At 47.2% G+C, this 24,000-nt stretch overlaps 1 long non-coding RNA gene across 1 annotated transcript in view; it reads left to right on the top strand.

Moving 5' to 3' along the window:
• LOC140391455 (uncharacterized) overlaps positions 1-13,505 on the top strand; it is a 113,829-nt gene extending 100,324 nt beyond the window's left edge. The window contains exon 3 of the long non-coding RNA XR_011935079.1: positions 12,808-13,505. This is a non-coding gene — a long non-coding RNA (uncharacterized lncRNA). The remainder of the gene's footprint in view (positions 1-12,807) is intronic.
• The last annotated feature ends 10,495 nt before the right edge of the window (positions 13,506-24,000 follow it).

Below are 24,000 nucleotides of genomic sequence, written 5' to 3'. Positions count from 1 at the left end.
AAGTAAAGCAACTCACCCTAGCGACTGCCATCGAGATCTGTGTCTTATATGAAAATGCCACGAGTCGGTATTCGCATATTCAAGCTGCTGAAATGGCGCGGCAAGGTCACCACGAAGCGTAACGGATCCAAGTGATTGAGCACTTGGGGCAGCACGGTGGCGTAGTGGGTTAGCCCTGCTGCCTCACGGCGCCAAGGTCCCAGGTTCGATCCCAGGTCTGGGTCACTGTCAGTGTGGAGTTTGCACATTCTCCCCATGTCTGCGTGGGTTTCGCCCCCACAGCCCAAAGATGTGCAGGGTAGGTGGATTGGCTACGCTAAATTGCCCCTAAATTGGAAAAAATGAATTGGGTACTCTCAATGGGCAGCACGATAGCATTGTGGATAGCACAATTGCTTCTCAGCTCCAGGGTCCCAGGTTTGATTCCGGCTTGGGTCACTGTCTGTGCGGAGTCTGCACGTCCTGCCCGTATTTGCATGGGTTTCTTCCGGGTGCTCCGGTTTCCTCCCACAGTCCAAAGATGTGCAGGTTAGGTGGATTGGCCGTGATAAATTGCCCTTAGTGTTGGGTGGGGTTGCCAGGTTATGGGGATAGGGTGGAGGTGTTGACCTTGGGTAGGGTGCTCTTTCCAGGAGCCAGTGCAGACTCGATGGGCCGAATGGCCTCCTTCTGCACTGCTAATTCTATGATAATCTCTGAAGCACCTCCAGAGCCTCAGCCTGGTTGAGGGCGGCCATTTCGCGCGCTTTTCACGGACTCCCGCGCTTGTACGCACCAAACGAGGGGACGGCGATGTTGAGGAACGTAATGCGCAGCCGTGCACCACGCATGACCGCACCACGCATGCGTGGTGGCGCAGCGAACGTGCTGACATCACGACATGCGGCAACTGTGGCTCCGCCCATTTAAAGCGGCAATGCCCCGCAAAATCTCGACAATGTCTACGATATGGAAGACTTGGCCACTATGCTGCCTTCTGTCGAGTAGCTCAGCCTGCCAACTCATGTCGCTTCAGCCAGCCTCGCAGGAATGTTCGGGCCATTCAACCCACGGTCACCGAGTCCGATGCGGACCTCCCACACAGCAGTGACACCGAGGACCCGAAGGCGCCTTTTCGAGTCGGTGACGTAACGAAAAACAGGCTGTCCCCGAAGCAAAGACACCAGCCGCTGTCGGTATACAGCATCGATCCAGACGATGAGTGGTGTGCCACCCTGACGGTCAACCGGTCCCAAATACGATTCCGCCTGGACACTGGTGCCACGCCAATCTCATGGCATGGTCTGCTTTCCAAAGCCTTTGTGTCAAACCAGCCATCCTTCCATCGGCCTGCCAGCTATTGGATTACAATGGCAACATCAACCCTGCTAGCGGCTCATGCCAACTTGAAGTGAGGCACAAGTCACGGAAAGCCATCCTTCCTTTCGAGATTGTGGGCTCCTCAAAGGACTCCCTGTTTGGCGCACTGGCGTGCAAGCTGGTGAACCTCATTCAAAGAGTTCACTCTCTCATTCACGATGACACGTCTGCCTTCCAGGACACTGACTTCAGGGTGCAACTCGACGCCATCATCGACCAGCACCGTGACGTCTTCAAAGGCATGGGCACGCTCCCATATACTTACAAGATCCTACTCAAACAGAACATCACGCCTGCGGTGCATGCACCTCGCAGAGTCCCAGCACCCCTCAAGGACCGCCTCAAGCAGCAACTGCAGGACCTCCAAGACCAAGGAGTGATCTCCAGAGTTACGGAACCAACCGACTGGGTCAGTCCCATGGTGTGTGTAAAAAAGCCAAAAATTTCGACCGAGGCCAACCAGTCTGGCATTGGGGCAGTGCTCCTGCAATGCGATGAGGCCTCATCATGGGCCCCCATTGCATATGCGTCACGCGCCATGACCCCCACGGAACAGCGCTACGCACAGATAGAAAAGGAGTGCACGGGCCTTTTGACCGGTGTTGTCATGTTTCATGATTATGTGTACGGCCTTCCCCAATTCACCGTCGAGACCGACCATCGCCCGCTGGTCAATATAATACAGAAAGACTTGAACGACATGACGCCTCGCCTCCAGCGTATTCTTCTCAATCTCCGGCGATATGAATTCCAGCTGGTATACACCCCGGGCAAAGACCTAATCATTGCCGACGCTCTCTCCAGGGCAGTCAACACTCCGTGTGACCCAGCGGGATTCGTCTGCCAGGTTGACGCCCAAGTGGCCTTCGTGGCCTCCAATCTACCTGCCACGGATGAACGCCTCGTCCAAATTCTCCACGAGACAGCAGCTGACCCTTTGCTACAGCGTGTCATGCGCCACCTAACAGACGGGTGGCTCAAGGGCCAATGCCTGCAGTTCTACAACATCAGAGATGATCTGGCGGTAGTCGATGGTGTTCTCCTGAAACTGGATCGCATTGCCATCCCGCACAGCATGCGCCAGCTCATCTTGGAACAGCTACACGAGGGCCATCCTGGCGTGGAAAAATGCCGCCGACGGGCCCGAGAGGCAGTGTACTGGCCCGGCATCAATGACGACATCGCCAACACAGTGCTCAACTGCCCCACTTGTCAGCGCTTCCAGCCGGCCCAAACACGTGAGACCCTACAGCCCCATGAGTTGGTCATCTCCCCTTGGTCCAAGGTCGGCATCGACCTGTTCCACGTGCTGGTCAGGGACTATGTCTTGATTGCAGACCACTTTTCAAACTACCCGGAGGTGGTACGCTTCCACGACATCACATCGTCTGCAGTCATCCGTGCCTGCCAGGTCACCTTTGTTCGACACGGCATCCCACTCGCTGTGATGTCGGACAATGGCCCCTGCTTCGCAAGCCAGGAATGGTCCAACTTTGCTAGGAGGTACAACTTTGTGCATGTGACATACAGTTCCCTGTACCCCCAATCCAACGGCAAAGCGGAGAAGGGCGTCCCTGAGGATGACGGTGCCGTCCATTCATGTCCCAGACCTTGGCCATGTTCCGGTCCTTCGACGAATGCAACTGTCTCGTGCACAGCACAAAGCGGCTCATGACTCCTGTACAGCTGATCTCCCTGCTCTGGCTCCAGATGACAACGTCCGCATCCATCTTCCGGATGGTGGCTGGTCTGCAACCGCTGTGGTTCTTCGGCAAGTGGCTCCCCGCTCGTTCCTGGTTCGTCTACCAGATGGCTCCATTCTGCGCCGCAATCGACGTGCCCTTCGTCTCGTTCCGCGCTCGCTACATAATCCTCCACCATTGCCACGCCCTCCTGTTGACCCTGACCTGGACTTTGCAGAGATTCCGGTCACTCTGCATCCTCCTCACTCTGACGCAGTCCAGCCCGCTCCTCAGCTGGCGGCTCCCGACCCACCCTTTGTCGCCCATCTCAGAGAATATAAGAACATAAGAACTAGAAGCAGGAGTAGGCCATCTGGCCCCTCGAGCCTGTTCCACCATTCCATGAGATCATGGCTGATCTTTTGTGGACTCAGCGGTGGCGTGAGAGCACCTGGTTAGTCAGTTTCAGCGGGAGCATTGCGGAAGGAGGGTGCTGGGAGGTAAGTCAACCTTTAAAAGCACTTCTCTTTGCAGGGGCAGGCCAGTCGATTTCGGCGGCGTGAGAGCAGCTGGTGAGTGGTGAGTCAGTTTCAGCAGGAGCTGAGACTTTTTCTCTTTTCTTTAAATTAGTTTTTTAGGCGGGATCAGGAAGTCGACCCGCGGACGTCTGGGAAGACCCTCACCAATAAATTCTGGTGGAGAGGAAACCCGAGACACTACACGTGTAGTGTCTCCCACCCGCCCTCCTCCTCTAACCTAATAATAAAACCCATTGGTCTGAGGTAAGTACCATATTTTTATTATATTATTATTATTTTTTATAAAAATTTAATTTAGTTGTTAGCCAGATCTTGGTAGAAAGTTAGAGGAATGGCAGGGAAGGGAGTACAATGTTCCTCCTGCAGGATGTTTGAGGTGAGGGATGCAGTTAGTGTCCCTGCTGATTTTACCTGCAGGAAGTGCTGCCATCTCCAGCTCCTCCAAGACCGAGTTAGGGAACTGGAGCTGGAGTTGGAAGAACTTCGGATCATTCGGGAGGCAGAAGGGGTCATAGATAGCAGCTTCAGGGAATTAGTTACACCAAAGATTGGAGATAGGTGGGTAACTGTAAGAGGGACTGGGAAAAAACAGTCAGTGCAGGGATCCCCTGCGGTCGTTCCCCTGAGAAACAAGTATACCGCTTTGGATACTTGTGGGGGGGGGGACTTACCAGGGGTAAGCCATGGGGTACGGGCCTCTGGCACGGAGTCTGTCCCTGTTGCTCAGAAGGGAAGGGGGGAGAGGAGCAGAGCATTAGTAATTGGGGACTCGATAGTCAGGGGCACAGATAGGAGATTTTGTGGGAGCGTGAGAGACTCACGTTTGGTATGTTGCCTCCCAGGTGCAAGGGTACGTGATGTCTCGGATCGTGTTTTCCGGGTCCTTAGGGGGAGGGGGAGCAGCCCCAAGTCGTGGTCCACATTGGCACCAACGACATAGGTAGGAAAGGGGACAAGGATGTCAGGCAGGCTTTCAGGGAGCTAGGATGGAAGCTCAGAACTAGAACAAACAGAGTTATTATCTCTGGGTTGTTGCCCGTGCCACGTGATAGTGAGATGAGGAATAGGGAGAGAGAGCATTTAAACACGTGGCTACAGGGATGGTGCAGACGGGAGGGTTTCAGATTTTTGGATAACTGGGGCTCTTTCTGGGGAAGGTGGGACCTCTACAGACAGGATGGTCTACATCTGAACCTGAGGGGCACAAATATCCTGGGGGGGAGATTTGTTAGTGCTCTTTGGGGGGGTTTAAACTAATGCAGCAGGGGCATGGGAACCTGGATTGTAGTTTTAGGGTAAGGGAGAATGAGAGTATAGAGGTCAGGAGCACAGATTTGACGTCGCAGGAGGGGGCCAGCGTTCAGGTAGGTGGTTTGAAGTGTGTCTACTTCAATGCCAGGAGTATACGAAACAAGGTAGGGGAACTGGCAGCGTGGGTTGGTACCTGGGACTTCGATGTTGTGGCCATTTCGGAGACATGGATAGAGCAGGGACAGGAATGGATGTTGCAGGTTCCGGGGTTTAGGTGTTTTAGTAAGCTCAGAGAAGGAGGCAAAAGAGGGGGAGGTGTGGCGCTGCTAGTCAAGAGCAGTATTACGGTGGCGGAGAGGATGCTAGATGGGGACTCTTCTTCCGAGGTAGTATTGGCTGAAGTTAGAAACAGGAAAGGAGAGGTCACCCTGTTGGGAGTTTTTTATAGGCCTCCTAATAGTTCTAGGGATGTAGAGGAAAGGATGGCGAAGATGATTCTGGATATGAGCGAAAGTAACAGGGTAGTTATTATGGGAGACTTTAACTTTCCAAATATTGAATGGAAAAGATATAGTTCGAGTACAATAGATGGGTCGTTTTTTGTACAGTGTGTGCAGGAGGGTTTCCTGAAACAATATGTTGACAGGCCAACAAGAGGCGAGGCCACGTTGGATTTGGTTTTGGGTAATGAACCAGGCCAGGTGTTGGATTTGGAGGTAGGAGAGCACTTTGGGGACAGTGACCACAATTCGGTGACGTTTACGTTAATGATGGAAAGGGATAAGTATACACCGCAGGGCAAGAGTTATAGCTGGGGGAAGGGCAATTATGATGCCATTAGACGTGACTTGGGGGGGATAAGGTGGAGAAGTAGGCTGCAAGTGTTGGGCACACTGGATAAGTGGGGCTTGTTCAAGGATCAGCTACTGCGTGTTCTTGATAAGTATGTACCGGTCAGACAGGGAGGAAGGCGTCGAGCGAGGGAACCGTGGTTTACCAGGGAAGTGGAATCTCTTGTTAAGAGGAAGAAGGAGGCCTATGTGAAGATGAAGTGTGAAGTTTCGGTTGGGGCGATGGATAGTTACAAGGTAGCGAGGAAGGATCTAAAGAGAGAGCTAAGACGAGCAAGGAGGGGACATGAGAAGTATTTGGCAGGAAGGATCAAGGAAAACCCAAAAGCTTTCTATAGGTATGTCAGGAATAAGCGAATGACTAGGGAAAGAGTAGGACCAGTCAAGGACAGGGATGGGAAATTGTGTGTGGAGTCTGAAGAGATAGGCGAGATACTAAATGAATATTTTTCGTCAGTATTCACTCAGGAAAAAGATAATGTTGTGGAGGAGAATGCTGAGTCCCAGGCTAATAGAATAGATGGCATTGAGGTACGTAGGGAAGAGGTGTTGGCAATTCTGGACAGGCTGAAAATAGATAAGTCCCCGGGACCTGATGGGATTTATCCTAGGATTCTCTGGGAGGCCAGGGAAGAGATTGCTGGACCTTTGGCTTTGATTTTTATGTCATCATTGGCTACAGGAATAGTGCCAGAGGACTGGAGGACAGCAAATGTGGTCCCTTTGTTCAAAAAGGGGAGCAGAGACAACCCCGGCAACTATAGACCGGTGAGCCTCACGTCTGTAGTGGGTAAAGTCTTGGAGGGGATTATAAGGGACAAGATTTATAATCATCTAGATAGGAATGATATGATCAGGGATAGTCAGCATGGCTTTGTGAAGGGTAGGTCATGCCTCACAAACCTTATTGAGTTCTTTGAGAAGGTGACTGAACAGGTAGACGAGGGTAGAGCAGTTGATGTGGTGTATATGGATTTCAGCAAAGCGTTTGATAAGGTTCCCCACGGTAGGCTATTGCAAAAAATACGGAGGCTGGGGATTGAGGGTGATTTAGAGATGTGGATCAGAAATTGGCTAGCTGAAAGAAGACAGAGGGTGGTGGTTGATGGGAAATGTTCAGAATGGAGTACAGTCACAAGTGGAGTACCACAAGGATCTGTTCTGGGGCCGTTGCTGTTTGTCATTTTTATCAATGACCTAGAGGAAGGCACAGAAGGGTGGGTGAGTAAATTTGCAGATGATACTAAAGTCGGTGGTGTTGTCGATAGTGTGGAAGGATGTAGCAGGTTACAGAGGGATATAGATAAGCTGCAGAGCTGGGCTGAGAGGTGGCAAATGGAGTTTAATGTAGAGAAGTGTGAGGTGATTCACTTTGGAAGGAATAACAGGAATGCGGAATATTTGGCTAATGGTAAAGTTCTTGAAAGTGTGGCTGAGCAGAGGGATCTAGGTGTCCATGTACATAGATCCCTGAAAGTTGCCACCCAGGTTGATAGGGTTGTGAAGAAGGCCTATGGAGTGTTGGCCTTTATTGGTAGAGGGATTGAGTTCCGGAGTCGAGAGGTCATGTTGCAGCTGTACAGAACTCTGGTCCGGCCGCATTTGGAGTATTGCGTACAGTTCTGGTCACCGCATTATAGGAAGGACGTGGAGGCTTTGGAGCGGGTGCAGAGGAGATTTACCAGGATGTTGCCTGGTATGGAGGGAAAATCTTATGAGGAAAGGCTGACGGACTTGAGGTTGTTTTCGTTGGAGAGAAGAAGGTTAAGAGGAGACTTAATAGAGGCATACAAAATGATCAGGGGGTTGGATAGGGTGGACAGTGAGAGCCTTCTCCCGCGGATGGATATGGCTGGCACGAGGGGACATAACTTTAAACTGAGGGGTAATAGATATAGGACAGAGGTAGGTTCTTTACGCAAAGAGTAGTGAGGCCGTGGAATGCCCTACCTGCTACAGTAGTGAACTCGCCAACATTGAGGGCATTTAAAAGTTTATTGGATAAACATATGGATGATAATGGCATAGTGTAGGTTAGATGGCTTTTGTTTCGGTGCAACATTGTGGGCCGAAGGGCCTGTACTGCGCTGTATTGTTCTATGTTCTATGTAGCTCCACTTTCCGGCCCGAACACCATAACCCTTAATCCCTTTATTCTTCAAAAAACTATCTATCTTTATCTTAAAAACATTTAATGAAGGAGCCTCTACTGCTTCACTGGGCAAGGAATTCCATAGGTTCACAACCCTTTGGGTGAAGAAGTTCCTCCTACACTCCGTCCTAAATCTACCTCCCCTTATTTTGAGGCTATGCCCCCTAGTTCTGCTTTCCCCGACCAGTGGAAACAACCCGCCCGCATCTATCCTATCTATTCCCTTCATAATCTTATATGTTTCTATAAGATCCCCCCTCATCCTTCTAAATTCCAAAGAGTACAGCCTCAGTCTACTCAACCTCTCCTCGTAATCCAACCCCTTCAGCTCTGGGATTAACCTCGTGAATTTCCTCTGCACACCCTCCAGTGCCAGTACGTCCTTTCTCAAGTAAGGAGACCAAAACTGAACACAATACTCCAGGTGTGGCCTCACTAATACCTTATACAATTGCAGCATAACCTCCCTAGTCTTAAACTCCATCCCTCTAGCAATGAAGGACAAAATTCCATTTGCCTTCTTAATCACCTGTTGCACCTGTAAACCAACTTTTTGCGACTCATGCACTCGCACACCCTGGTCTCTCTGCACAGCAGCATGTTTTAATATTTTATCATTTAAATAATCATCCCTTTTGCTGCTATTCCTATCAAAATGGATAACCTCACATTTGTCAACATTGTATTCCATCTGCCAGACCCTAGCCCATACACTTAGCCTATCCAAATCCCTCTGCAGACTTCCAGTATCCTCTGCACTTTTTGCTTTACCACTTACCTTAGTGTCGTCTGCGAACTTGGACACATTGCCCTTGATCCCAAACTCCAAATCATCCATGTAAATTGTGAACAGTTGTGGGCCCAACACAACTGTGTCCCCTGAGGGACACCACTAGCTACTGATTGCCAACCAGAGAAACACCCATTAATCCCCACTCTTTACTTTCTATTAATTAACCAATTCTCTATCCATGCTACTACTTTCCCCTTAATGCCATGCATCTTTATCTTATGCAGCAACCTTTTGTGTGGCACCTTGTCAAAGGCTTTCTGGAAATCCAGATATATCACATCCATTGGCTCCCCGTTATCTACCGCACTGGGTAATGTCCTCAAAAAATTCCACTAAATTAGGTAGGCATGACCTACCCTTTATGAACCCATGCTGCGCCTGCCCAATGGGACAATTTCCATCCAGATGCCTCGCTATTTCTTCCTTGATGATAGATTCCAGCATCTTCCCTACTACCGAAGTTAAGCTGTAGCCACATAAAATGGCTGCGTTCCGATTAATCTGGCCAAAACCCAGCATAAAATGGCTAACCCAAAAGACTGCTGGGAAAAGCAGCTAAGAAGACACAAGCAGGTAGCTGCAGACAGTATTGCATATTCGGCTCTGGGAAGTTAGCCCAGATCGATACTCAGGGCTATCAACAGCCCATCAACCCAGGTATTTGCAGTTGCATTCAGGACTGTTTGCAGCCCATCTATCCAGACATCTGCAGTTAAATCGGCTATCCCCGGGAACAATTGCAACATATTAGCAATTAAATACGGGGCCAGACCTGTCGGCGCCTGCAGTGGCCGAAACAAAGACAGGTGAGCGACCACCCCCCGATCGAGGAATCGCCGCACCATTGGACACATCGACCCCAGAGATTGGGGACAGATCCAATCACTTGGGACTCAGGGTCAAGGGCCGCCCCGGGAGGCGTGAAGCCCCTGGGCCCTATAAAAGTGGGGGTCCAGGTTCAGATCTCTCTCTCTTCGCCTGCTCGAGACCTTCGCAAGAACAGCAACCGGCAACAGTAAGTTTGAATCCAGCGACCGCTATCCGGTAGAGACACCTAGCCACCTTTTGAATCCCGCGGGCCAGATCTGATTGGACAAGCCATTAATTTCCCTGACCTGGTGGGCTCTTCCTAAGTTAAGTATTGGCCAGTAGTGATAGGTTTATTATATAGATAGTAGTATTAGTGTATTAATATTGCTTGTTGTATATAATAAATGACCGTTGTTATAATCCTTACTAAGCGGTGTGCTGTATTATTAATCATAACCTGAACTTGAACCATGTGGCGGTATCATAAAGATACCTGGCGACTCATGAGCAAAGGTGACGTAATCAGAGCAAATAGACTAAGGCTAAAAAGAGCAACATAATTGGCGACATCCTGACGGGACCCGACATAGAAGTGGAAAACCACTCCGGGAGACCCCCAACATTTGAATTAGAATCCAATCGGAAACAAAAAAAAAAACCCACAAGTGTTCAAGTGGTTCTGGTTAATAATTCACAATTCGGAAGTGTGTGTATGCATGTGTAACTAACAGGGTTATAAGGCAAAACTAATAGATTTTTTTGTTGCGTCAAAACTATCGGCAGTTGGTATTTCGGAAATTAGCGCAAGCCGTACCCGCATCAACCACACCACCTTAGCCCCCTGTTCCAAATTCGAATGTAACGAGCAGATAAGAGAGAGCCATGCAGGCAATGCAAGCGATGCAGCGCCTCATGAACCCTGAAGATTTTGCTGTCGCACCAGTCAGCAGCGTAGGAGCGGGACAGTGTCCCGTTTGGGAAGTGGAAATCCACAAATTTCTGCAGGGCAAAGGATGGCCCATGTGGAAGGATTTCTGCAATAACGACGACTCAGGTCCTGGAAGTATAGGGCATACTTGGTGGGAGAACCTGAGTGAGATCCACAAAAAGAAATTAGCAAAAGCGCACAAGCCGATGGCAATTGTGTCCTGTCTGGCACAATTGCGAGGCACAGAGGAGGTCGTCAGGACGCTCCGCAAGGAAATAGAAGGCATACATCGGATGAGTAAAATCGATGTATGCAAAATTGAGAAAGAGAACCTGGAGTTAAACGGGAAATTAGCAGCAAAGGACGAAGAGGGGGCTGACGCCAAACGGGGTCACCAAGAGGCAGGACAAAACGCCTGTACAAATTATGACCCCTCAGAGGAAGCCCACAATGAGAAATGGGTTTTAAAAAGATTGTCCCGCACCTGGGAGCAGTCTGTACAAAGCAAACCCACAGTTAGAAATCCTGAAGAACAGCAGGCAGAAGCAGACAAACCCGCAGTTAGGGAACCCGAGGAAGAGCAGGTAGACATGCATCCAGTTAAAACGCACCAGAACCCCGCATGGGTAAACGAAGGAAGGAACAGCCCCCCACAGAAACCACCGGAATGTTACAATTGCGGACAATTAGGACATTACGCACGAGAATGTCAAGCCCCCCTGAAACAGCAACGGGATAAGCCCACAAATGCCCCCCGAACCAGCAAAGAAACCAACAGCCCCGACCCCCCACCCAGGGAATCACACCCAAGGGAACAATGCACCAGAGAGCCTGCTCCACCTCATGTGCCTCAGGAGTCATGTTACAACTGTGAGTAGCCAGGACACTTCGCCCGAGATTGCAGGAGACCCCCACCAGCTAGACTAGCCCCCAGATATGAAAGAGAACACCACCCACAGCAGCTACAAGGTCCCAGCTGCCCCATGCAAACTGTGAGCGCTTACCCGCCACTTCTCATGGCAGCGTTACCTCAGCAAGGCCACTTGCCACACTACCAGAAGGATGTGGAGGCTTTAGAGAGGGTGCAGAAGAGATTTACCAGAATGTTGCCTGGTATGGAGGGCATTAGCTATGAGGAGCGGCTGAATAAACTCGGTTTGTTCTCACTGGAACGAAAGAGGTTGAGGGGAGACCTGATAGAGGTCTACAAAATTATGAGGGGCATAGACAGAGTGGATAGTCAGAGGCTTTTCCCCAGGGTAGAGGGGTCAATTACTAGGGGGCATAGGTTTAAGGTGAGAGGGGCAAGGTTTAGAGTAGATGTACGAGGCAAGTTTTTTATGCAGAGGGTAGTGGGTGCCTGGAACTCGCTACCGGAGGAGGTGGTGGAAGCAGGGACGATAGTGACATTTAAGGGGCATCTTGACAAATACATGAATAGGATGGGAATAGATGGATACGGACCCAGGAAGTGTAGAAGATTGTAGTTTAGTCGGGCAGCATGGTCGGCACAGGCTTGGAGGGCCGAAGGGCCTGTTCCTATGCTGTACATTTCTTTGTTCTTTGTTTGTTCTTTGTTCATTTTTGTTTCACTCCTCCTTCCTTTCTTCTTTGGTCACGCTGCACTCCCTCCATATGCTAATTACACCCCAGCCCAAATGTGATTTACGATGTCCCGTATTCTGATGGAACCTGCAGAATGTTTTACGTTGTCTGTCTGTTTGTTAAATGTTGTTCGTCCTACAGGAGAATTTTCTCACCACCCCACACCCATTCACCTGAACTTTTAAATTTTTCCCGCTGACACCCACCGCGGCCACACGCCCATTCTGCCGAAACCTCTGAGGACTTGCCTCAGAGGCCCACTGAGACCAGACGCCCATTCAGAGGAACTAGCTTTTCAGCTGATACGTGGTCACCAGACCAGACGCCCGATCATAGCTACTCTTCTGATTTGATGGTAGAATCAGAACAGTAACCCCACCATGATGACTACATTTTTGTCCGTTCTTTGGTCACTCAGGCAGTGGAGAAACGGCGTGAGACCCGCCCTGCCTGGGGACCCCCCCCATTGGTCAAAAACGCTCGGGTAGGGAAGATACGGTATTGGTAGCCGTCCTACCCGGGGACTCCACCCAAATCGTACCCGTCGCGCACGCACCTCATTCGAACTTTTCTTTCAAAAACAGTTTCATTTTATTTAGGCAACCTTTGGGTTGCTGCCACATGCTATTTACATCCTAGAACATTTGGATGATAAACTTAGTACTGGTCCACCATTGGGAAGTGTGCCGTGTCCAAACATTTGTTTTGGAAAAAAAAATGGGGGGAGTCACATACTGTGACCAATTATAAGGGTTTAATTGACCTCAAGAAGGACAGACACACTAACACACCAGATATTAAACCGAAGTATTTACACACACTACGCTTGTCTTACAGAACTTCAGAAGCTCCAAGTCCAGAGAAAACCAGCGAACACAGAAAAAGGAAAGAAAGAAGACAGCCATGAGGACTCCTTTCATCGTGCTCAACACTCTTTTGATGAACGTTTGGTTGCGCGGGAACCACTCCAAACCCCTTTACTGTTAACACTTCACGGCCCAGTAGTACCGAGGGCCCAGTCACCAACCACGCTGCATTATCCTGGTGTGCCAAGTTCATAACTTGGTACTCCCTATCGTACATCATTGAGGCACTGTTGGCATTGACTATACTCGGTTGTGCAGTACAGACCATGCGCCTCCGCAAGTGGAAAAGGAGAGCGTACCGCGCTCAAACCCCGGTCTATCGGATCCGATCCCCGATATTCGGCTATGACCAGACCCCAGACCCCCGCGACATATGAATAATAAAACATGCACTGGCGGTTTTTCCTGTAAATAAAAAGAAAATGTATGGAAATGTATGATCCTGAGCTTGACTGCCAAGCCAGGAAAGAATATATTAAATGTTGTGATTGTTATTGTATATTTAGAGAGATAAGATTGTATAATGCTTGAAAAATTGTTTAGGTAAAATTAGAGGTTCCCAGTTTATTCTTTTATAGGTGCATGCCCCTGCCTGACATAGCGCCCTCAAGAATTGTTTAGGTAAATTTTTGTGCATAGCTAGGGTCAGAGTAGTGGCCATGTAGGAGGTACCCCCCCCCCCCCCACCCCCACCCCCGGTCAGGGAACGAAGAGGACAACATTTATGTGATCCTTCACGCTTCAGCGTAGGATCACAAGGCGGGAATGTAGCCACATAAAATGGCTGCGTTCCGATTAATCTGGCCAAAACCCAGCAAAAAATGGCTAACCCGAAAGACTGCTGGGAAAAGCAGCTAAGAAGACACAAGCAGGCAGCTGCAGACAGTATTGCATATTCGGCTCTGGGAAGTTAGCCCAGATCGATACTCAGGGCTATCAACAGCCCATCAACCCAGGTATTTGCAGTTGCATTCAGGACTGTTTGCAGCCCATCTATTCAGACATCCACAGTTAAATCGGCTATCCCCGGGAACAATTGCAACATATTAGCAATTAAATACGGGGCCAGACCTGTCGGCGCCTGCAGTGGCCGAAACAAAGACAGGTGAGCGACCACCCCCCGATCGAGGAATCGCCTCACCATTGGACACATCGACCCCAGAGATTGGGGACAGATCCAATCACTTGGGACTCAGGGTCAAGGGCCGCCCCGGGAGGCGGGAAGCCCCTGGGCCCTATAAAAGTGGGGATCCAAGTTCAGATCTCTCTCTCTCTCCTCTTCGCCTGCTCGAGACCTTCGCAAGAACAGCAACCGGCAACAGTAAGTTTGAATCCAGCGATCGCTATCCGGTAGAGACACCTAGCCACCTTTTGAATCCCGCGGGCCAGATCTGATTGGACAAGCCATTCGTTTCCCTGACCTGGTGGGCTCTTCCTAAGTTAAGTATTGGCCAGTAGTGATAGGTTTATTATATAGATAGTAGTAGTAGTGTATTAATATTGCTTGTTGTATATAATAAATGACCGTTGTTTTAATCCTTACTAAGCGGTGTGCTGTATTATTAATCATAACCTGAACTTGAACCACGTGGCGGTATCATAAAGATACCTGACGACTCATGAGCAAAGGTGACGTAATCAGAGCAAATAGACTAAGGCTAAAAAGAGCAACAAAGCTCACTGGCCTATAATTACTGCTTTCCGCCTACCTCCTTTTTTAAACAGTGGTGTCACGTTTGCTAATTTCCAATTCGCCTTAAGAGACTTAAGAGTAAGAGACTTAATTAGTGAACTTTGTGGACTTATGGACTTTCCGATTTGTTCTGTTCTTCCGTTTAATCGTTCAAGTGGTTTGTATATAGTGTTCATCTCGTTATTCTTGTGACACAGTTTTTCTGCACCAGGCACCTTCCCAAGTAAATAGCTTAGTGTTTATGTACATTATCCTGTAAATATTTTGCACACGCATAGTCAGGAACATTCACCGCACACTATTTATTGCCACGCAGGTACATTTTTTATAAAAGGGGGGATGTCATAGTATACACTAGCATATCATGGTGCAGACACACACTGATGGACACACAGTGGGACCAATCAACACACACAACACTGCAGCCAATCACCAGTGAGAGCACACACACTATAAAGACAGGGGGCATCAGAGTTCCCGCTCATTCGAGTTGCAGCTAGCTGGGAGGACAGAGCTCACAGCCTGCAACACAGACATTCACCATGTGCTGAGTGCATCGACTGGTTAGGACAAGGCAAAGGTCTTTAGTTAAAGCTAGTATCGTGTTAACCCACAGTCTGAGTTTGTTTTGAACAGTTAATGATTCAATAAAATAGTGTTGCACTATTTCAAGTGTTGGTGACCTGTATGTGATCCAGAACACCCAACACACCAACTATCACAGTGACAGAAACCGAATCTCCTCCTGCCTTTCACATTTCAAAGGAGGCACTGTAAACCTGCAGGTAGCCAACGAGGGGTAATTTATTGTTAAATTAGCACCTTCAAAATGTCCCATTTAACTGGGAATAAACAAAGTTATGCCATATTTAAAGCCATCAATTAACACAACATGGATGATGAAAATATCTGAGCTACAGCCAAGTTCTGCAATCATCTCATAAATTATTATTTTATCTTATAATGACAAAAATGTGTGCTTTAATTCACAATGTTCTCCATGGAGCACTATTCTAATATTTCAGTTTTTGCAGCTGTCTTTACTTTTCCATGTTCCTGTATATGTAACAGTAATTATTTCCGTCATGTTTTCAATTATTTAACTTTGTATTTTAAAATAGACAAAAAAATAAACAAAAAAATACCCTCGGGCTAAAGTCTGAATCAAATTTATGATATCTGTGTATATACTGGACACACACTGGGTAACAGGTTGGACCCAGCTGAGTCTACTCATGAGAAACAATTTCATAATTGAGCTGAAAGTTTCATGTAAGTTTTAAAATTCGCTTTGCTGGACGGTACCGAGTCTTCACTTTTTTCCCGCTTTGTGTTCTGCTCACGCGACTTACAATGCCACAAAGCTGAGGGAGGTCCCAACTTTGCTCCCTGATCGTTGTTGAAGAAGACAATACCTGACCTCTTACTGACTGTCTGAGCTCGCACGTGAAGGGATGTGGAAAGATTGCTGGTATTGCGGAGCCATACCCAGCATGAGCCAAATAGAATAGTTGGGGAAGATAAAATGCAAACCATGTGGAAATATTTATTACTAATGTAGTACAACAATTGCATAAATATAAAGCAAAGCACTTCAATATTCTACATTGGGACCTGACTCCTTCCTCTCTCCAGCATCTCATCCGAAATGACCCAGTAGATTGGTTGTGGCCGTTTTGATCATGGATTCAAAGACTTACCTTATTGCTTAGCTTCCTGAATCTTTACAAAGCCAAAAACATGGCTGTTGCCCAACTCAATAGCCAATGTACAGTCGTTCCTTCCACATTACCAACCATGGGCTTCTAAGACCAAATTTGGCAATATGAAATGAAAATCGCTTATTGTCACAAGTAGGCTACAATTAAGTTACTATGAAAAGCCCCTAGTCGCCACATTCCGGCGCCTGTTCAGGGAGGCTGGTACAGGAATTGAACCATGCTGCTGGCCTGCCTTGGTCTGCTTTAAAAGCCAGCAATTTAGCCCAGTGAGCTAAACCAGCCCCTTGCCAACATATCTTGCCAATATATCCTAATTTACTAATTCTTCTCTCTATTCACGTCATCTTACATCATGCCTTGTTTTATAGGGTTCCTGTGAAGTACCTTGGAACATTTCATTGCGTTAAATGCACAATGGAAATATGAGCTTTGTCGTTGTTGTATATAGGGCTGTACCACATGCTGTAGCTTCTCCTGCTTTCACACAGCTACATTCTCTGTAACATCTTGTGTCTAAGTGTTTAGTACACAGGTCGAGTATCCTTTATCCGAAACCAAGGCGCATCCAAGAAACTCACTTCTTTTGAATCACTTTGACTTTTAAGAAAGCATATGGAATGCTTGCCTTCATTGGCTGGGGCATCGAGTATAAAAACGGCAAGTCATGCTACAGTTGTAGAGAACCTTGGTAAGGCCGCACTTGGAATGTTCCTCACAATTCTGGTCGCCACACGACTAGGAGGCTTTGGAGAGGGTGCAGAGGAGGTTTACCAGGATGTTGACTGGTCTGGAGGGCGTTAGCTATGCAGAGAGGCTGAATAGACTCGGACTGTTTTCATTAGAACGACGGAGGTTGAGGAGTGACCTGATAGAGGTCTGCAAGATTATGCGGGGCATGGATAGAGTGGCTGGGCAAGCACTCTTTCCCAGGGTGGAGCGGTCAGTCACTAGGAGCCATAGGTTTAAGGTCCGTGGGCCAAAGTTTAGAGGAGATGTGCGAGGCAGGTTTTTTACACAGAGGGTGGTGAATGCCTGGAACGTATTGCCAGGGGAGGTTGTGGAAGCAGATACATTAATGGCGTTCAAAAGGCATCTCGACAAATACATGTACAGGATGGGTATAGAGGGATACGGCACTGGGAAGTGCTGAGGGTTTTGGCCAAGGGTGGTATCATGACTGGTACAGGCTTGGAGGGCCGAAAGGCCTGCTCCTGTGCTGTATTGTTCTTTGTTTGTCTGCACTGTTTACCTCTGTGGTCAACATGCCAAAACGAAACCTATTTCAGGTGATCTGCATTTGTAAATCAGTCCTATATCTTACTTTTCCAGCCATTTTATTTACTTTGGGCCATAGCCAGCCGAGGCTTCAGCTATTGTAATGCAAGTTTATGTGCGGTATCCAAAAAAACTTAAATGATTTGAAATCCAAAATGCAATTGGCCTGGAGGATTTTGGTTAAAGGATGCATGACCTGTACTAATCCTATGCAGCAATGCATAAACAGGCTCTGAAAATCAGAACATACACTCACAGTGTCACCCGTATTAATACAATCTTGTGGTTTTCTTACAAAATCAATTTAATTAAGTGCATTGTGTCCTTTAAAATTTCACCTTATGGAGCCACAAACCTCTTACTACTCACATACTAACATAATTGAGTTTAGCAGACCAAATTTCTGTGGCATTCTGCTGAACACCCAGTCAAACTTCAACAGAAATCCCAGTGGAACAATATCAATAGCCATTTGCACCAATTTTGATAAAGGTTATGGGAGCAGTGCCAATGATATTCTCTGCCCAATCCCCCCAAACCTCCACCTAAGGCTCATCCACAACTGAAGTAAGACTGATTGGCTCATAACATCCCCCACCCATAAGAATATAACATTTATCCCCCTTCTGTCCTTTGGCACTATTCCCAGTTCCGTCATCACAACAAGAGCGACAGCAGTTTAAAGAGAAGTGCCATCTCTTTAAAAGGGAGGCGGTGGCATAGTGGCATTTTCACTGGACTAGTAAACCAGAAACCGAAGGTAGTGCTCTTGGTTCTATGTTTCAGTCCGGCCATTGCAGGTGACGACCATGAAATGATTGTCATAAAAACCCATCTGGTTCATTAATGTTCTTTAGGGAAGGATCGAGGGACTTTTCCATTTTTTAGACTCAATTTTGTAAATACAGTTTTCATATTTAGCTCCAGTGCATTCGCCTCAAGTCTATCTACCGCCTCATTTTCTCCCTCCTCTGTAAAAATAGAAGTGAATTACTTAAAACATCTGCACAGTTTCCTCATTGCCAACTGCAAGATGCCAAGTTCATCTTTAAATGGTCTGATTCCTTTTTTGATTATTTTATTTCTTAATTCATTAAATGCGCTGTTATTTGCCTTAATGTTGACCACAATCTTTAGCCTTTCTACTCGCTCTTTTAATGGCCGTCTGTCCATTTTATATATTTTAAATGTTTTTTCTTTATCTGCCACATTTGTTATATGTTTTCTTTTATAATTTCAGTTTACCTCTAAATTCTTTTTGTCCACGGGACTATGTATCTGCACGCCATTTACACCCAGTATTTAATCTGGAACAGATACATCTCGGCCCAGGTTTTCATATCGTGAATAAGTCAGGAATGAGTGTGGGCTGAACAAAAAAAAAAGTCAGTGGGATTGCAATTTTGAATTTCCCATCAGAAAAGTCACCCACAGAAACCTCCCACAGCCAGGCAAATGTTCAGGTCAGGCAAAGGTTGAAACCACTCATAAAAACTCTGGGTGTCAAAGAACAAAGAAAAGTACAGCACAGGAACAGGCCCTTTGGCCCTCCAAGCCTGCGCCGACCATGCTGCCCGTCTAAACTAATATCTTATTCACTTCTGGGGTCCATATCCCTCTATTCCCATCCTATTCATGGATCTGTCAAGATGCCCCTTAAACGTCACTATCGTCCCTGCTTCTACCACCTCCTCTGGCAGTGAGTTCCAGGCACCCACTACCCTCTGTGTAAAAAGTTTGCCTCACACATCTCCTCTAAACCTTGCCACTCGCACCTTAAACCTAGGTGTCGGGTTTATTATTGACAGCCCTAGGGAAATTTGTTTTTCCTGTCCTCCTCGTGTTTTCTTCAGCTCAGGTGGGTTTTTGCAAAGTTCCTGAAAACGCGCCTTGTTTGCCAGTTTGTGAAATTTGACTGAAGAATAGGCAACATTTTGACAGGTAAGTGTTATGTGGTGTGCCAGCTTCAAATACCATCATTAGATGCCATCTGTTAGACAGCAGTTCGGTGTATTCTTACTGATGCGATTGATCATAGGTCTCTCTCCTGCGAAGGTAAGCTAACCATTAAATTGTTCAGCATTGTGTAAGTGCTGAGATGCATTAGAGTACTTGCACATTTGGAAAAGTGCTATAAGGCTTTCAAAACTCAATGAAAGCAGTGCTTGGAAACTAGTGCCATGATCTGAAGTGATAAATGTCCACTGTGTTGTAAATTTGAGAAAAATGTGTCGGCAGTATTCATTTAGGGAGAAACAAAAACAGCCAGTAGCTTAGAAAAAAAAACTAGTCACTGATTTTGTAGTTTCAATAGGCTTCATTGCGTGGAGCTGTAATGGTTTGTTCTGACAGCTGAGACCATTATAAATGCTTGACAGAGTAAAACTGAAACCAGCAGGGTTTTATTCACAGTTGCTTGGCAGTTTTACAAGGTTATTAAAGGATCATCTGTCCTTTATGTAACTACTGAATAGGTGTTTGTTTGCTCTTCAACTGAATGACCACTTGAGGGGATTTATAGTTTTTCATTGTATCATGAGCTGGATTCTCCATTTTGGAAACTAAGTCCCCACACCATTGTGAAAACTGTGGTCTTTTATGCCAGAAAAACTGGCGCCAAAAGGCCACAGATTTCCTGTTTTGCTGGGGGCTAGCAGGGAGCCGTCGTAGAGCTCGCAACTCTAGCTGCCGATACGGTCCCCAGCACACTCGGGTCAGAGGCCACGTTTTTCAGTGAGCGCTCGATTGGATTGTTAGAGGCATACTTTTTAATGTAAATTTCAAAAGATTGCCATTGCTCGTACATGGTCCCTGAGAACTGTAGATAGTGGATACTGGGGAAGTGGTGATGGAGGATACATGGGGGCATGAAGGGCATATAGGTATGAGGGGGCATTGGGGGTATGGGGACATGGATGAGGCATGGGGAATATGAGAGGACATTACGGAAGCATAGGTAATATGAGGGGGAACAGGGTATAAGGAAGCATGGAGGCATGGCGTGGGTATGAGGGGGCATGTAGTGGGTATGACAGGCAGTGGAGAGGGCATGATGAGTATGGGAGACTGGAAGGGAATGGAGGTATGAGGGGGCATGAAGAAGGTATGGTGGTGTGGTGTGCCTACATATTTCTTAGTTTGTTGGTTATTTTTCATATGTTAGTGATTTAATTTATATTGGCTCCCCAGTACTTAGTGGAAGTATTGATAGATATGTAAACATGACATGTAAACAAGTGCTCAGCAGGTAACCAGGGGCTGGTTTAGCACAGTGGACTAAACAGCCGGCTTGCATTGCAGAACAATGCCAGCAGCGCAGGTTCAATTCCCGTACCTGTTTAATTACCTTCTGGGGTTGGTTTAGCTCAGTGGCTGGACAGCTGGTTCGTGATGCAGAGCAAGGCCAAAAGCGCAGGTTCAATTTCCATACCGGCTGAGGTTATTCATGAAAGCTCCGCCTTCTCAACCTTGACCCTCACCTGAGGCGTGGTGTTCCTTAGCTTAAATCACCACCAGTCAATTCTCTCCCTCAAAGGGGAAAGCAGCATATGATCATCTGGGGCTATGGCGACTTTACCTCTTTAAGAGGCGAGTTGGAAGAATTGTCATAACATTATTTTTAATTTGTCTTGATTTCATCAATCTCCCTAACACTTGGTCCATTTATCCAGTTAACCTGACATCATCGAAACATACTATATGACTATAAACGCATTCTCTGCATAATTTATGAATAATGCCAACACCAGGAGACCCAAATAGGACTTCACAGAGATTTCTCATCAATTATGGTGAAAGGCTTTATATTGCCAAACCAATTTTCAATCCTGTTGGCTGATGTATTAATAATTCCTTAGCTGCAATTTTCTTTAAAAGATTCACATGTAATACTTTGAATTGAATGCCTTCTGCAATGTTGTTACCTCCTCAAAGAATTCCAGTAAGTTCATGAGGCATGACCTATTGCTTCAAAAAACCTTTCTAACAGCTTCTTATGGCCTCTAACTTTTTAGATGAATATTGATAGCATCCTGAAGAATGCACTCGTCTATAAACGTTGGACTCAGTGGTTTGTAAGTGCCAGATTCCTGTCTCAATCCTTTCATGAATATTACGATAATAGTCACTATCCTTCAGTTCTTAAGTACAGTTCTTCAATAAAGAGTCATTCTATCAAGCAGAATCTTGGTTGTTTAACCATTCTTGGTTGGATCCCATCCAGGACATTAAGACTAGTTTTGATGCTGCTAATACTAATTGGGGCATCCAGTAAGGTTTACATGGTGGTAAATATTTAGCATCAGTGGACTAAAATAATGCCATAAACCAATTATTGAGTGTATGGATCTAAAGAACATAAAGCATGCTACATGTTCTGATTCACAAAATGTTATGCTAGAAAGGGTGCAGAGGAGATTCACCAGGATGTTGCCTGGCTGGAGCGTTTCAGCTATGAAGAGAGGCTGGTTAGGCTGGGGTTGTTTTCCTTAGAGCAGAGAAGGCTGAGGGGGGGACTTGATTGAGGTGTACAAAATTATGAGGGACACAGATAGGATGAATAGGAAGGAACTTTTCTCCTTGATGATCGCTTAAAGTGCCATAGCATAAAGGCTACAGAGCAAGTGCTGGAAAATGGGATTAGGATAGGTGCTTGATTGTCAATGCAGGAATGATAGGCCGAAGGGCCTCTTTCTGTGCTGAAAAACTCTATGATTCTACAACTTTATATTTTAAGCAAAAGTCACATTCAAAGCTCTTACAAGACTTTCTCTATGAAGATGTGGGTGCAAATGAAAGAGAGAGCAGGAAAATCTTTGATGTAGTGGGTGGGTGTTCTAGGGTCATAGTCGTGTATCAGATGGTCTCATTGTGAGAGGTGGGGTCAAGAAATCTAATGGGACAGGTGGTGCGGGTAATCAATAATAATAATCTTTTATTGTCACAAGAATGAAGTTACTGTGAAAAGCCCCTAGTCGCCACATCAAAGTCCAAAGCATTTCTACCTGACCAATTAGTCTCACTCACCCAAGATCCCAGCAGGTCTGGAGAAGGAGGAGAGGATGTACTGAAGACAGTTCCTGTTCAGGGAGGGAGGGAGGTGTTGGCAGCTTGTAGTCATTGGTAGTAGAGAGCCCCTGGCAGACTTCTCAACTGGCATGTTGAGGAAAGGGAGTTCATTTTTCCAAAGGTGAATTTGAGTGCAGAATGGAGCCCAAGGTGTGTAAGAAAATACTTACATGCAGCTCGGATTCAAATATAGGAAACGGATCACCCACATATGGGAAAGATACAAATAAAAGGATGTTGGGTGTCCATCGAACACGCATTTCTTGTGAATTCCTAATAAAGATGTTTGCAATAGCTGGGCCAGCGAGGATTCCATGGCAACACCACCTATTTGGACATACATGGTGTCATTAAAACTGAAATTAATTGCATGAGTTGCTGAGTTCATAAGTTCATTTAATATTGATTCACACAATGGTGACAGATCTAGATCTGCCTGGCTGCCTGGGTGGCACTGCCAGAGTACCAAGGTGCCAGGGTACTACCCTCCCCTGTCCCCGACCACCCAGGGGGCTCTAATGGCCTTCGAGGCCCCCAGAGGTGCCATCATACCTGCTCCACGCTTGTGGGAACCAGCACTAATCAGTGCCCGGTTGAGGCCTCGCAGGCACAGCTGTTAACTCCTGGGAGAATGTGGTGTTGGGATATGTAAATGAACCATCATTATCTGAAACGCCCAGCGAGGGTGAGATCCAGATCGCGCCGGGCGTAGTGAGTTGAGTGACTCGCAATCAGCGCAGCGCGAAGCCCGATTTAGGGGTTTCCCAGCATTCACCTGTCGCGCCCAGCAGGGAATCGGCCCAATTAAATAATTAATGAAGCATAGGGGGTGATTCACCCACTGCGTTGTGCCTGGTGCAGATCAGGGCACACCGGCTAAATAGCGGGAGAGGCCAAAATTGATATACGCGCTGGGCGCGACAAGTTTGACCAGTAATTGACCAGGCCTGCTCCCGATGGCGAGTTCTGGGTCTTGCCTAAAAAGGGCGAGCATAACATTAACCCTCATTTGCATTAATTTGTATATCATTAGCGAGGTTGAAGTCCAATGCAAGGGCCTCCCGAGAAAACTTTCGTGTGAATTCTTAATGAAGATGGTTGCGATAGCTGGGCCTAGCTATCTTTTTTAAAAACACGAAGCTGGCGTAATGGTTTCCGAGGGGAAGTGAGGAGATGGTGAGGAGCCATTTCTATTTTGTGGCATGCAGCTCAAGGGCTGCTGGTCCAGTGCTTCGGCAGAACGGGACCCCTCAGGGGGGTTGGACTTGGTTGGAGGGGCTAAAACGGTTCAGGTCGCTCCTGGACTTGGAGGGGCGGGGGTGAGGGGCTTTGCATCTGTGAGGCCTTCAAGATGTCTTTCAATATTGTGGAGACCCATAACAGGGGCAATTACAGTTGCAGTCTATCT

Source organism: Scyliorhinus torazame, chromosome 15, assembly GCF_047496885.1.
Source record: "Scyliorhinus torazame isolate Kashiwa2021f chromosome 15, sScyTor2.1, whole genome shotgun sequence".
Lineage (NCBI taxonomy): Eukaryota > Metazoa > Chordata > Chondrichthyes > Carcharhiniformes > Scyliorhinidae > Scyliorhinus > Scyliorhinus torazame.
Note: the sequence above shows the minus strand (reverse complement) of the source record. Positions and strands in the feature narration are given on the sequence as shown.